Source organism: Tasmannia lanceolata, unplaced genomic scaffold (genome assembly GCF_043159265.1).
Source record: "Tasmannia lanceolata isolate RefF3 unplaced genomic scaffold, GAP_Taslan_0.1 ptg000015l, whole genome shotgun sequence".
Taxonomy (NCBI): Eukaryota; Viridiplantae; Streptophyta; class Magnoliopsida; order Canellales; family Winteraceae; genus Tasmannia; species Tasmannia lanceolata.
In genome coordinates, this window is record NW_027518692.1 from 8617445 (window position 1) to 8632360 (window position 14916).

A 14916-nucleotide genomic window follows, 5' to 3' on the forward strand; every position below is an offset into this window, starting at 1 on the left:
TCTTTGGTGGGTTCCACTTATATTATATAATATATATTGCAAGCCAAAAACCAAAAACGTGGGATGCTTTCCCAATCCAATAGAGAGAGCCACACGTGGGTCCCACCATTGCATGTAGAAAATTGCAAAGTATTTCTTTTCTTACAAATTCAAAAACGTGGGCTGCATGCATGCTATATTTTTACCCATGTCCAAGTGGGTCCCACGTGAGTATGCATGTGTAGCAATTAGGAAATATTGCCTTCCAAAAAGTGGCTGCATGTGATTTCTTGAAGCAAGAATAGAACAAGAAAATTCTATACATGGCATCTTGCTCACTGCCATGGTCAACAATTCCAAAGTTTTTAGAATTTTCAAATTAGTAACCACAACCCCTTTTTCCCAACGTTTTCTGAATTGAGGCAAACCTCAAGTGGGCCCAAATTATAAAAGTGAAGCTTCTATTTATCAAAGAATAGATATGCTATTTTCCATGTTCGAGAATGTTTACTTTTTCTTGATCCATCACTTTCTAAAAATTCCATCACTTTCTAAAAATGCTAATGTAGTTCCCTCTTTTAGAGAAAGTGAATTGCGCATCATGGCATGATCCAAACCACCAATATGAAAGTCTCCATAGTGGTTTTCATAGAGCAATCTAACCGTCCAAATAGTGGGCGATAATGTAAATTGGTTGTACTCCTCTAATTCATCTCCATAACTTGATCCGAACCATCAATTTTAATGAATGTTAGTAAAACCCCTCAAATCATTTCCCACGGCCGATCCAAACCATTCACTTTATTGGGACATTACAATTCCAATAATATGATCTTGTCCGGATATATCAACAAATCCAACAGTTGGGTTGCCCAACAAATGGTCTGGATCATCATATATAGTCAAAATTTCCACCCTCTTGGTCTCTTGTGAAATTCAGCCAACATTGGAAATTGGTTATTTCTCTTCAATATTTCATCTTTTAGCTTCAATTCCTTCAAAAATCCACTTAGAACCCTGAAACACCAAAAACAAGAAAATACCTTAGTAGCACTGCTTTAAAAGGACAAAATATGTGTGTTTCCTATCACTACCATTCACACATAAATGTGTTCATCAGGGACTCTGTAGGGCAATATAGGGGAGCTGTACATGGTATTGAAGAAGGTGTTATGGGTCCTTAAATGGGGTAGAAGAAGTCCCCATAGAGGGCCATCAACTGCCCACCATGGTCCACAAGTTCACAGAAAAGGGTTTTCAGCTACCCAGGTGGGGTTACTAGTACCTAAAGAGGGTTTTGAAGGGCAATATAGGGGAGCTCCACATGGTATTGAAGAAGGTGTTATGGGTCCTTAAATGGGGTGGAAGAAGTTCCCATAGAGGGGCCATCAACTGCCCACCATGGTCCCCAAGTTCATAGAAAAGGGTTTTCAGCTACCGAGGTGGGGTTACTAGTACCTAAAGAGGGTTTTGAAGGGCAATATAGGGGTTTTTGAAGAAGGTGTTTTTGAAATCCCATTTCTCCACTCCAGAAATTGTAAAAATAAAAGCCTAGCATAAACAAATAGCAGTCGAGCATTTGCATTTATTTTACTCTGTGGGTGGAAATGCGGTAAGTGATATATACATGAAATGAAATCGCATTTCTCCATTCCACAAATTAACGTAAAAAAATAAAACCCTAGCATAAATCCAGAAGATGGTCCTTAAGTTCAAAGTCATGGGTTTTCAGCTACAAAAATGGGGTTACTAGTACCTAAGGGGGGCTTCTCATGGGCAATATAGGGGACCTGTGCATGGTATTACAGAAGGGATTATGGTCCCTCAAATGGGGTAGAAGAAGAATCCATGGAGGGTCCATCGAATCCAGAAGATGGTCCTCAAATTCAAACTCAGGGGTTTTCAGCTACATAAATGGGGTTACTAGTACCTAAGGGGGGCTTCTCATGGGTTTTCAGCTATCGAGGTGGGGTTACTAGTACCTAAAGAGGGTTTTGAAGGGCAATATAGGGGTTTTTGAAGAAGGTGTGTTTGAAATCCCATTTCTCCACTCCAGAAATTGTAAAAATAAAAGCCTAGCATAAACAAATAACAGACGAGCATTTGCATTTATTTTACTCTGTAGCTGGAAATGCGGTAAGTGATATGTACATGAAATGAAATCGCATTTCTCCATTCCACAAATTAACGTAAAAAATAAAACCCTAGCATAAATCCAGAAGATGGTCTTGAAGTTCAAAGTCATGGGTTTTCAGCTACAAAAATGGGGTTACTAGTACCTAAGGGGGGCTTCTCATGGGCAATATAGGAGACCTGTGCATGGTATTACAGAAGGGATTATGGGCCCTCAAATGGGATAGAAGAAGAATCCTTGGAGGGTCCATCGAATCCAGAAGATGGTCCTCAAATTCAAACTCAGGGGTTTTCAGCTACATAAATGGGGTTACTAGTACCTAAGGGGGGCTTCTCATGGGTTTTCAGTTACCGAGGTGGGGTTACTAGTACCTAAAGAGGGTTTTGAAGGGCAATATAGGGGTTTTTGAAGAAGGTGTGTTTGAAATCTCATTTCTCCACTCCAGAAATTGTAAAAATAAAAGCCTAGCATAAACAAATAGCAAACGAGCATTTGCATTTATTTTACTCTGTAGGTGGAAATGCGGTAAGTGATATGTACATGAAATGAAATCGCATTTCTCCATTCCACAAATTAACATAAAAAATAAAACCCTGGCATAAATCCAGAAGATGGTCTTGAAGTTCAAAGTCATGGGTTTACTAGTACAAAAATGGGGTTACTAGTACCTAAGGGGGGCTTCTCATGGGCAATATAGGGGACCTGTGCATGGTATTACAGAAGGGATTATGGGCCCTCAAATGGGGAGAAGAAGAATCCATGGAGGGTCCATCGAATCCAGAAGATGGTCCTCAAATTCAAACTCAGGGGTTTTCAGCTACATAAATGAGGTTACTAGTACCTAAGGGGGGCTTCTCATGGGTTTTTAGCTACCGAGGTGGGGTTACTAGTACCTAAAGAGGGTTTTGAAGGGCAATATAGGGGTTTTTGAAGAAGGTGTGTTTGAAATCCCATTTCTCCACTCCAGAAATTGTAAAAATAAAAGCCTAGCATAAACAAATAGCAGACGAGCATTTGCATTTATTTTACTCTGTAGGTGGAAATGCGGTAAGTGATATGTACATGAAATGAAATCACATTTCTCCATTCTACAAATTAACGTAAAGAAATAAAACCCTAGCATCAACAAATACCATAGCATGCAACTCTATTTTACTCTGTAGGTGGATACGCATATATGAAATGAAATCCCATCTCTCCATTTCACAAATTAATGTACAAAAGAAAACCCTAGAATAAAAAAACAGTAGAACGTTTCTCCATTTCACAAATTAAAACAGAAAACCCTAGCAGCAACAAACAGCATTTACAAGCATTTACAACTACTTTTACTCTGTAGGAGGAAATGCAGTAACTGACATCTATATGAACTCGAATGCCATAGAAAAACGATTGAAAAAGGATTCCCCCCCCCTTTTGCATCTCTCTCAACCTGATTTTCCTTTTAAAAATTAAAAAAATAAGAGATTGAATAAAGGAAGGGAACGAAACCACGTACCAGGTAGGGTTTTCTTCAAATGCGAGGTTTGATACGTGCTTCACCTTCGTCGAGATCGCCGTCGAGATCGCCGGAGAGATTGCCGTAGAGATCGCCAGAGGAGAGGACGAAACAAAAAAAAACAGAGACATGAGGAGAGAAGAGGGAAGAGAGAAGAGGAAAAACTTAAATGTTTTTTTATTTTTCTAAGTCAAATCACTCTGTTTCTGCCAGAGGGGCATTCTCGTCATTCGAATTTTCGTAAACCGGGTTTTGACCCCCTTCTGTGATTTTCAACAAACACTTGACCCCTGTGATATTATGTCATTTATTTGTCCCCACTATGTCAAATTTCCTTAAAAAAAAGTCAAAAAAAGTTTAGGCTGAAATTTCGGTAATTTCGGCCGAAATTTTATATCGAATAAAATATTCTTTTCTCTGTGGTACTCGATTTCGACTGAAATTTCGAAATTTCGATCGAAATTTCAAAATTTCAGCGGTCTGAAATTTGTACCGAAATCAAAATTTTAAACCATGCTAGCTACCATATTTTCATAATGGCACGGAATCACATACTGGTTCCATTGCCTGACTGTGGCAATCCAAACAAAGGCATAAATCATTTTGTATTTCTTGAATAGCGTGGGAACATCCAAGTAACAACGATGGTTTAAAATTATATATAGTGCTAATGTCCTCACTACCATATTTTATAATGGCACTACTCACCGTATTTTTATGATCGCACTCCTCACTTTATTAAAATGTACGGTATGGCCCGTACCATAGGATGATCTAAATCGTCCATTAGATGGGCCACTGCCTAAATAGGTTGTGCCCCAAAAAGAATTTTCATAGGTTGATCCTAACCCTCTATAGATCTATAGAGGGTTATAGGTTGATCCAAACCGTCCATGTGATGGAACACAACATCAATCGGTTGTGCCCGTAAAATCATTTCCATAGGCTGATCCTAGCCCTCCAATCGATAGAGGTTTCCATAATTGTTGTTTCTCTTCAGGTGCCCGGAATCTGTCAATATTTTGCAAGTTGTCCGAAATACGAAATATCAAGTAGTTTTGTCGTCATTGTCATATGTCTATACTTCTTCTTCGTAGTTTTTTCCGTAATTGCCATAGACAGGTACCCTGTGTCGGTTTCTTCTTGAAGGAGCATCTAGGTTTGACAAAAGCGGGACGTTCGTATTGTGGTTCAGCTCAAGGTCGCCAGAGCGGGAAGCGAAAGCAGTAAGCGAAGGCTCTCAGGAAGGTGAGAAGCGGGAAGCATGAAGGGTCGGAGAATTTTTTTTTTAATAGTTAAATATTTAAACAAATAAAAAATAAAAAATTACTAAAAAAATATAAGAAATAATTATACTAACCAAATATTTAAAAAAATACTTTTTATTAAAAGATCCAACATTTACTTAAAGGAAAATCACTATCAACTGAAATGCCTGTGTTGACCAGTGCTTGACAAGAAGATAAAAATTTAGAAACCAAATTATGAGATTTTTTTACCGGACTTTTGAGATTTTATAATGTTTGGACATGATAGAATTTATGAATTTTTAAAATTGGAAAAATAACCCATCGTTTGAAAGTTAAGATTTTTACTTGACCCGTTTTTTCGAATTTTATACTAGACCTGGAAAGTTGACTTTTTATCCTTTTAGATTTGGGTCTCGAAACTATTTTTAATAGATTCAAATGGGGTTTATTCCCTTATTTACATGTAAATCTTAAGTACTTGAATGACTTTACAAGTAAATACTAAGAAGAGGAAGAGAAGAGGACTAGCAAGAGATGAGGATAGATAGAAAACGAGCTTCCCATAGAATGGGATACGTGTTTCCCATAGTGGGAATCGAATTTCCCATAGTGGGAATCGTGTTCCCACGTTTCCGAAACGGGATTCCCAAAAATCGGGGAATCGAGAAAATTATTGTTTCCGAATCGATATTCGGGGAATCGAGATTCCCCATTCTGAGTAGAGTTTCCTGCTTCCTTGGTTCAGCTCCTCTTTTATGAGAAGGTGAGGGCAGCTGCCAGTGGTCTAATCGCTGCACATAAGGATTAACGTGGGAGTCCACATTTAGTAGCACACCCATAAGATTGGGGAGAGGTCAGTGCCAGGGGCATACAGATCACTGAAGAAATAGAAAAGGCATATCAAAATTGGTGGTGATGATCGTCAGAGAAAAGAGGAGAAGAAAAAGAAGAGTAAGAGCCGCGGTGGGTTTTTGCTGCCATCTTGGTCAAGGATAAATTCAACAAGCTGTGGCTTGGCAAGGGGCAAGGAGATAACATGAGTTTTGAAACCTCTGGGAGCTCTCAAAGTCCTACCTCTATGAATTCAAGAGAACTTAGAAGCCAAGTCTTATGGTTCTTAAAGACACAGGAGGCATTCCATTTCAGAGGAAGTTTGGGATGCAGGGACTAGGGAGTGTACTGAAATGTAAAAATGGGAATTTGGTTCAGGTGATGGGTAGATGTAACTCTGCAAGTATCTAAAGGTTACTGTAGAGTAAGATGTAATTAGCAGAGCCAAAGAAGTGATGGGTGATGAAATTGTATGTTTCTTGGTTCCCCCTTTGGGGGTGCTGTTGTGCCATGATCAAAATTTTTTTGTGGAAAGTAGCTTAAATGTACACTAATATACACACCTTTTGATTTGAGAAAGATGACAATTTTTTTTTGAACGGAAACAATAACAATTTATTCAAAGGAAAGGAACACAGCAAATTCTAAGACAAAGAATTGTGAGAAAAGCATAGACATCTAATAGAGACGTGTAAAATATCAAGAATATATTGACGATTTTACCCTCAAATAATTTCTCATAGATATAGATGTTAGATAGCAGCAAATGGGTTAATGGTAAAAGAGTAATGCTGAAGTGTAAATCTCAGATAAAAAGAAAATAAATTTCTTTTTCCTCCCGCTATATTGTAGTAGATAGATATCTTGATCTAATATTTACAAAACATTTTCACTTCTCCCTTATCTTCTTAAACGTATAACCACAACCGAATTCCCCTACGTCTTTCTGAAAAGCTTTTTCACCTGACCACCCGGTTTTTTCTATGGAATCTCACTAAATTCATTTTAGTTCTTGGTTTTTCATCTTCCATTACTTTCTATGCGATATAGAAGATCACGAGTTCCTGCGGAGCGCTTCTCAGCATAAAAAACAACCTGGAGGATCGTTGTATATTGGGAGACCAACAACAGCAAATCCGGTGCAGAAGGGAGCACATTGACTATAAGGATAGTGTGATTTTTTGGCTCTTTACTCTATACAGAGGCTATTTTTAGACTTTTTTCTCATTTATATCTTTATTGTGTTGATTTATTTTAATTAGATATCCAGTAAAAATATTAACACGAATTTCTTCTTAGAATTTTGGGAAAATGACCAAAAAATGGGTTTTGTATATGAAACAACACGTGGAGGGGAGAGATTTCAAAATGACCAGGAAAAAAGCCTTTTTTACGGTATTTTAAAGGGAAAATGACCAAAAAAAGCCCTCTTTTGCACTAATATTAAGAAAGCAGTGGTGATTTGAAAAGGACCAAAGAATAGTGCTTTTCACTGTTCATGGATTTTAGAGGATAGAAATGCCACTCCTGCCCATTCCACTGACAGGTTTCTTGTCAGTCACAAATCCTAGGCTAAAAGTAAGACTTTATCATTTTTACCTTTGGGGAATGATATTTCCACCCCCTTTGACGGATAAAATTGCCCCTTTAACGTTTTCCATGAGAATGGTTCATTACTTGAGGATAAATTCACCCCCTTTAACATTTTTCTTACCTTTGAAAGTTCACAAATAACATTTAAAGCGGGGATTTTTATCCGTTAAGGGGGACGGGGGGAATATCAATTAAAGGGGGGATTTTATCGGTTAAGGGGGATGGGGGGAATATCATTTCCCTTCCCTTTTTCTCTTCTCATTTTCAACTTTCATGTTCAACCTTTTACCTCATACCTTTTTCAATAGTGGTTAAGGAGTGTTGGAATAGTGGTTAATAGTGTTCGAATAGTGGTTCATGTGTTTACATAGTGTTTCCTAAGTGTAAATAGTGGTTCAGAGGGTATAAATAGTGGTTTCAACTCTACCATCAGTGGTTCATGGGTTACGTAGTGGTTAAAACAATATAAATAGTAGTTCAGGATTGTCAAAAGTGATTCATTGGATCCGATTCCATCAAGTTTAAATTGGTTCATTGAATTGAATTCCATTTACTTGAATAGTGGTTCAAGAGTGTTGGAATAGTGGTTCATAGTGTTCGAATAGTGATTCATGTGTTTATATAATATTTTCTAAGTGTAAATAGTGGTTCAGAGGGTATAAATAGTGGTTCCAACTCTACCATTAGTGGTTCATGGGTGTACGCAGTGGTTAAAATAATATAAATAGTAGTTCAAGGTTGTAAAAAGTGATTCATTAGATTTGATTCCATCTAGTTTAAATTGGTTCATTGGATTGAATTTCACCTACCTGAATAGTGGTTCAGGAGTGTTGGAATAGTGGTTCATAGTGTTGGAATAGTGGTTCATGTGTTTACATGGTGTTTCCTAAGTGTAAATAGTGGTTTAGAGGTTATAAATAGTGGTTCCAACTCTAACAATAGTAGTTTATGGGTGTAAGTAGTTGTTACAAAAATAGCAACCAAGAGTCGACTCAAGCTTTGACTTCGAAACTTCTGTTTTCTGCAAAAATTGAACAGAAACGTTGCAAGGCGCCTCAAGAGTCGACTTCAAAAGAAAATGAATCTGAGTCGACTCTAAAGTCGACTATGAAACTACTGCTTTGCTTAAAATCGACTCTGAAGCCGACTCCGAACCTTATGTTGCATATCATAATAAGTAGAAGCCTTTTGAGTCGCCCAAATCATGCAAAGCTATAAATTGACACGCCCAAATCTTGAACATGTAAGAAAGCAATGAACTTTTCCTTCTACGTATATTCAATTACCGAAAACAGTTAAAGACATCAAAGTGGCCATTCATCCGTTCTTTTCACGTAGATTCAATTACAGAGAACAATTATAGAAATTAAAGTGGACATTCATCTGTTCCTTCCATGTACATTCAATTACAGAAAACAATCAACGACATTCAAATTTTCCTTCCATGTACAATGTTGGCAAAATCGTATATATTGACACGCCCATACACACCCTCTAAGAATTCATCGATTAGAGTTCTTCTCATAGCAGTAATATCAGCGTTCACGAAGTCAAAACTTTCATATATGCTCAGGCATTCCATTTCCTTAATAACAAGCCTATAATCAAAGCTGTAAGAAATGAAGGCTACATGAAGTTAGAACTGAAGAGATTTCAAAGTTGGAGGGACCAGTTGAAATCAGTTTACATCACCAGTTTTTTTAAATAGGCCGTTGAGCAAGTCCATCCACTTGAAATGCACTTATATCTACATCTTTCGCTTACCATACTTAACCCTAAAATTTGTGCTACATCCCTACCTTCGAACCACTAGTAGCACACCACCTATTCTAAACGCCCTAAACTATTTTTACCAACGCCGCACTAAAGCGGTCATAAGTTTTTTGTGCAGTTCGACACCTTCTAGTTTGACCAAATGGGCTACTTTTTATCAAATCTTCATGCTCTTCCCAAAGTTTTAAGGACTGTATGCAGTCTTGAAAATAGGAAGGATAACATCTAGATGAAAGATAAATAGCCTGGACAAAAATGTATTATCGTAAAAGTATAAATACTTAAAAAAATCGCTAATGAATGAATAAATGTATGGGCTGAAGTTATAGTTACTAACCATAGTGTCAGCGTAGCCTTACTCCGCCCTTCTCTGCAGAAATAAAACCATTACAGTATGTGAACAGATGTTACACCGGAGTAGATGCATACTAAAGACAATAAAATGTAGACACTTTCAACCACTAATTACAGATTCCAGCCACTAATTTCTCATTATATACAGTTTGCCCAAGTATTTCGACACTTCGGACCACTACATTGACACTTTTAACCACTAATTACATATTTCAACTAATAATTTATCACTATAAACCACTATTACACCTATTTGAACCACTATAGTAACTCTTAATCAATTACAAACAATAATTACAGAGTTCAACCACTAGTTGGACACTTTCAGCCACTAAATAGAAGATTTCAACCACTATTACACCTAGTTGTGAATTATCATCCATTATTTACACACTGCAGAAGCACTAAAAAGACACTTTTAACTAGTAATTATAGATTTCAACCACATTTCAAACAATAATTACAGAGTTCAACCACTATTTGGACACTTTGAAGCACTAAACATATTTCAACCACCTGATTTCACATTTTAACCACTATTTTATACACTATAGACAATTTGAATCACTAAAAAGATACTTTCAACTACTAATTATAGAATTCAACCACATTCCAAACAATAATTACAGAGTTAAGGAACTATTTGGACACTTTCAACCACTAAACAGACACTTTCAACTACTAAATACAGACTTTCAACCACTAAATACAGAGTTTCAACCACTAAATACATAGTTTCAACCACTGAATAGACACTTGTAACTGTTAACCACAATATTACACTTGCTTTCTCATTTTTAACCACTACTTGGACATTATAGATCGTTGAACCAGTAGTTTATCACTATTACACCTATTCTGACCACTGTGGACACACACTTTGAACCAATTTCAACCATAATTTAATATTTTAACCACTAACTCCTCACTGGAAATCACTATTTCAACACTATAAACCACTATTTTATAAATTGAACCACTATTTATGAACTTTCAACCTCTATTTGAACACTCTAAACCACTAAGGTTCTTAAACACAGAAAAACCCTAACATAACCCTAAGTAGGGTTGAAATTGGTTTTGCAAAACCCTAAATAGTGGTTCACATTTGTAAAACCGTAACACAATCCCTACATAGTAGTTAAAATTGGTTGTGCAAAATCCAAAAAAAAACCCCTTAACAGCGGTTGAAATTTGTTTTGCAAAAAGTAATAATAAAATAATAGATGTGATTGAAAAAAGGTGAAGGGCATTTTTGTCCTCCAAAATCCATGAACAGTGAAAAGCACTCTTCTTTGATCATTTTCAAATTACCACTACTTTCTTAATATTCGTGCAAAAGAGTGCTTTTTTGTCATTTTCCCTATTTTAAATTGAATGGATAGAAATGCCCTTAAGGCCTTTTAACTTTATCTTTAGCCCATTAAATTCACTCCACTTTACCCCCTTTTTCGGTACAATACGGTACAACACTACAACTCTCTCTCTCTCTCTCTCTCTCTCTCTCTCTCTCTCTCTCTCTCTCCGGTTACCAATTGTAGAAAGCTCTTACATGACGGATTGGTTTGAGGAGCCCACCAATTATATCTCCTATTTTGATAATGCCACCCCTGTAACACCATCACAATTTCCACCAAACCTATGCATAGCATGGGTCTTTTAGTCTAGTTAGGGATATGACATATTTGCCCCCTTTTCTTCCCTTTGCCACTCCCTTCTAGTGTAAAAAATAGTAGTTATAAATACACCAAGGGGTGGCCCCGGGAAGAGAAGAGGGACAAAGAGTTAGGATCATCATATGGAGAAAGGCCTATTCATATTGGGTCCGTCAAATTAATGAACGGTTTGGATATTAGAAGAATCACCTTGATTTTTCTAATCAATATGAATTATATGGTTTATATACAGAGGTACAAGAATTTTTCAAATATAAAGTGGGGTCCACCTTGTTCAAAGATCTAAACCATTAGCTTGGTAGGCCCCAACCTAAATACGCCGTACCACGAAATCAACTCCATTGGATGACCTTATATCTTCTTAGATCTATAGAGATTTCCATATCGTATAGTTTATCTATAGTTTAAAGTGTTAGGATCATCTAATGGAGTTGATTTTTGTGGAACAATCTGTAGACACCCCATTTTGACCGGACCCAAGTTCGTGTCGCTTGGGCAAAACCTCGTCAAATCAGTGAGTTGGGATCACAAATTGAACCCTGAGGTAGCTTAAGGCCTCCCATAGGTCTCCGTAAAATTTCGACAAAATTTGCAAAGAAATTACAAATAGGACGAGCATCGCAGTGTAGCGTAATGCAGTTTTATAAGGGGAGTGAATTATCTACAGAGGGGGATGCCCAGGTGAGAAGGGGGGTGATTTATCCGTAGCAGGGAATGTCTAATGAAAAGGAGGGTGCATAATCCCATCCGGAACCAAGCCAAGTTCGCGCGCCTATCACATTTTGGCGCGCTTATCAATTGTGGAGTGCCAATATCGGCATCTTCCATCTGCTATAAAAGCAAATACCAAAAAAAAGGGAGAGGGGGTCTCATTTTTGTTGGAAAATAGAGAGAGAGAGAGAGAGAGAGAGAGAGAGAGAGAGAGAGAGAGAGAGAGAGAGAGAGGAGGAGAGGGTTTTCTCTTCTCCGGCGGCTTGACCAGAGCTCCGGCCGGTCGGTTTGTTTTTTTCTTTTACCCGTTAAATCATTTACATCATCTGCTTCTTCAACTTCAAATTCTGCCATTATTACCTTCTATTTCTACCTCATCCAAAACCCTTATTTACTTCATCTAAACTTTTTTTTTTTTACCCTTAAAACCCCAGATCCGGCCATTGCAACCCCAAATCCGGTAGAATTCATTGATTCATGCTATCTTAACCTAGATCTGATCTTTTTCCCCACCAGATCCGTTCACCATCATCTCTAACTTCTAGATCTGTCTAAGCACAACCATCAGTTACCATTTCTGCAATTTTTTTTACCACCACAATCTCATCTTCTCCGATCAATTTTTCCGGTTTCCAGTCCTGCTCCGATCAGATGGATTTAGATCGACCTTCTTTGTGTTCTTAATAAGCTCGAAAACTCGGATTTATGGCATAAGTTTCATCATCAAGCACAATTCCAACCCCTACCTCGGTAAAGCTTAGATCCAAAGCTCGGATAAGGTATTTGTCTCTGTTATAAGTTTTGATTAAATGACTTTGTTTCTTTTTTTTAACTTTCATACAGATTTTTTTATTTTATTTTTATCTATATTTTGAGCAATAGTTCCTCAATGTTTGAGTAGAAATTGATGAGAATTTAGTGGAATATATTGATTGGAGAGGATATTTACTTTATATCTTCGAGTAAAATTGTGATTGGTGTCTTGATTAATCAGTTAGAATTCTAAAGGATGTGTTATTTAGTAGAGTTGGTTTCTTTGTGATGATGCTTTATTGTCGGTTCATATGAAATATTGAAGGCAAAATGATGTGAAAAAGGCATTTTGAGAAGGTGTGTCTGTGTAGGTGTGTGATTTGTATATATGAGCATGTGTTATAGGCTGAATGAGATAATGGTGATATCAGTCCTTGGAGCAGCTGACGATTTCATAGTTATTTTAGATATGGGTGCCTGATTATTTAGCTAACGGTGCTTGAGAAGAATGTCTCAATAATGTGGTGGATGTCTCTGTTGTCTTTTGTGCAAGGCAATACTAATTCTGATAACTGATGGGGTTGGTTGGGCGTAGCATGGTTAGGGAAGCAGATTAATGCTTGCATGAGAAGTTTTCTTTCCAATATCTTAGTGAAGACATGATTGATAGAGCTTAAGTTTATTTTAAAATGAGGTTCTTTCAAAGATAATATCTGTAGTTGTGCTGAAAGAATTTGCTCAAAATAAATTTGTTTATTGAAGATATTTGTGTTCTCTTACTTTCTTGTAATCATTCCCTGTTTTGTATCAAATCATTCTCTATTTTGCGCTAAATCAGCCCCTGCTTTGACAAAATTCTGCCCTATTTTGGTATGGATTCAGCACATTTTCTGCACAATGGATCAACCCCTGTTTTGAACATTTCACTGTTTTGGAATGAACTTGAAAAACCATTTTTTAAAGCCACAATTCAGCCCACAGTGCAGTTTCTGTTATGATTATTGTAGGAATTCGGTTTAGCATATTGTAGACACCCCATTTTGACCGTGCCCTATACCTCCATTTTTTGTGCATAACTTTTTCAAATCAGTGTGTTAGGACCCCAAATTACACCCTAGGCTAGCTTAGGGTCCTGCCAAGGTCCCTGTCAAATTTCGTCAAGATCCGAGCACGTTCACCTAACGAACGAGCTAAGACAGTGTCGTGGTGCAAGTTCAGAGGGGGAGGGGGGTGAAATATGTCATTTCTCATGTACAAGGGGGCATTCTTGGAAATTTCTATTGCTTACTCTACAAGCAATGAGTAAGGGCCATTAGATCAAATTAGAGGGTTAGGATCATGTAGAAAGAGGGGAATCTTTGCCCCATTTTCTACTTGGACCACCCCCTTATTGTGCAGGAGAATGCTCATAATTACGCTAAGGGGGGCTGTCTTGGAAGAAGAGAGGGGGCGAATTTTATCATTCCCCTATTTAAAACTCAAACAGAATTAGGGCAAGAAGGAGAGCCTCATTTTCGTCGGAAACAGAGGCAGCACAGAGCAGAGAGAGAGAGAGGGAGGGAGAGACCGGTCATCTACTCTGACCCTATTTCCGGTCGGAATCCGGCCAAGCCAAGCTACTGGCTGCATTTCTTCTTCTTCTTCTTCCGCACCTCCGACCACCATCTCCGGCCTCATCATCCTCGCAGCCACCACCACCACCACCATCGACCACCTTCTCCTCTACAATCATTTTCCCCTAATTTCCTTCCTCTACTAAACCTTCCCATTTTCTGTGTTTCCAAGAACCAAACCCATCTTCTCCATTTCAAACCCAAAACCCCCTTCTCTGCAATTCGCAACCCCCCAACACCACCATTTCCTTCTTCCCACCATCAGCCGAGTCCCCCAAACCCATCTTCTTCTTCTTCTTCTTCTTTTATTTTCTTCCCCACAAACCCATCGTTCCCTGTTAAACCCCTATTCAAACCCTCTTCTTCATTTTCTTCTTCCTCTAATTTCTATCTTTACCCCCCACTGCCACACCATCTTCTCCGGCCACAACCCACCGGAATCTGGTAACCCCATTCTCAAACCCCTTCTCACTAAATCCAAACCCATTTCATTTTTTTTACCCCCACTTCCCACCGACCATCCTCTCAACCTCTTATCCATCTCTTCCCCATCTCCACCACCACTGCCATCCACCCTCTATCTCCATCATCAGATTCGATCATCCCCAACCCCAATTTTTGCAATCCCTAAGGTCCGTCGGTATCTCGTTGCGACCCCGTTACAACTCCGCCCACCATCGTCTCTGTCACAACTCTATGTCCAATTTGTAAAAGAGGAAGAAAGGGAATCAACTACATCGTTCTCAAGTTT